This window comes from Nematolebias whitei, chromosome 23 (genome assembly GCF_014905685.2).
Source record: "Nematolebias whitei isolate Nwh7 chromosome 23, NemWhi1, whole genome shotgun sequence".
Taxonomy (NCBI): Eukaryota; Metazoa; Chordata; class Actinopteri; order Cyprinodontiformes; family Rivulidae; genus Nematolebias; species Nematolebias whitei.
Genome location: NC_056520.1, coordinates 20,746,332 through 20,747,666, shown reverse-complemented (window position 1 = coordinate 20,747,666; position 1,335 = coordinate 20,746,332). Strand labels below are relative to the sequence as shown.

The 1,335-nt window shown below is 40.2% G+C and overlaps 2 non-coding genes across 2 annotated transcripts; both read left to right on the top strand.

Annotated features, from left to right (window-relative positions):
• The first annotated feature begins 694 nt into the window (after nucleotides 1–694).
• Nucleotides 695–767, top strand: trnak-cuu. Its single transcript has one exon. It is a non-coding gene; the product is annotated as a tRNA-Lys (tRNA).
• Nucleotides 768–1,124: 357 nt separating this feature from the next.
• On the top strand, nucleotides 1,125–1,197 carry trnam-cau. The gene has a single exon. It is a non-coding gene; the product is annotated as a tRNA-Met (tRNA).
• Nucleotides 1,198–1,335: the final 138 nt, after the last annotated feature.

Genomic DNA, 1,335 nt, shown 5'->3' with positions numbered 1-1,335 from the left:
GTTTAAAAGAAAAAAAAAACTTTTTTTTTTTTTTAAAGATGGGCAGCAGCACGGTGGTGCAACTGGTAGAGCTGCTGCCTCTCAGCGAGCAGGTCATTGGTTCAAATCCCAGTCTAGGGGCCTTTCTGGGTGGAGTTTGCATGTTCTCTCCGTGCATGTGTGGGTTTTCTCCGGGTACTCCGGTTTCCTCCCACAGACCAAAAGCATGCATGTTAGGCTGATTGGTAACTCTAAATTGTCCCTAGGTGTGAGGGAGAGACTGAATGGTTGTTTGTCTCTATGTGTCCCTGTGATGGACTTGCAACCCGTCCAGGGTGTACCCCGCCCCTCGCACAGTGATTGCTGGACATGGGCACCAGTGACCCCCGTGACCCAAAATGGAAGAAGCAGGTAAAAGATAATGGATGGATGTTTTTAAGATTACTCTGTTATTAAAAAAAAGTTATGTGAGTAATTCTCAAAACAGTGTTCTTGTAGTTATTTCTGTTGTAAAACTACCAGTTTATACCTTTTTACAAATAAGTTTGTAACTATTTACTTTATTCTTTACTTTATTTTATATTTAACTACTATTACTTATAATATGAATTATAATATTTATTTATTTGTTTCTGCCGTAAATATGTAGATTATGTGGAAAGTGTATGGTGAGGTTGTCTGAGTGTAAAAATGAACCCTGCTGAAAAAGTGGCAAGCCCGGCTAGCTCAGTCGGTAGAGCATGAGACTCTTAATCTCAGGGTCGTGGGTTCGAGCCCCACGTTGGGCGAATAAACTTTTCATCTATGAGTCTCCCCCCCCCCCCCCCCCCAATCAATCATTACAAAGTTTAGGATCACAAACTGTAATTGTGATGTACTTGTGAATGTGTTATCAGTTAACACTTGTTCATAAAAAAGCTGAGTTATTGCACAGTGTCTGTGTCAGTAGTAGAAATCTTGCCTGCAAGTACTTTGTTCCCAGCCACTTCGTCACTTGTTTTTGTAAACAAGTGATGTGTGAAGTGTAAGCCTATCCTTTATCAAAGAACTATGGAAAAGATACATTTCTGTATGAGACGTTCAGAACAAATTTTTGTTCAGTCAAACATTTGGTCATGCTTATAGCCATGACACTGTTTTTGTAGGCCTCATTGGCGCAGTAGGCAGCGTGTCAATCTCATAATCTGAAGGTCGTGAGTTCGAGCCTCACATGAGGCAAATGTTTTCGTTTTCAATTATTTAATCAAATACGTTTCAGTTTGGTAATGTTGGCAAATATCTGTTAGGATTTAGGTGTAATGGATTTCAGAAAACAACAAATGAGTGTAACGCTCTTCGTCAGGGAAGAGTTCACTG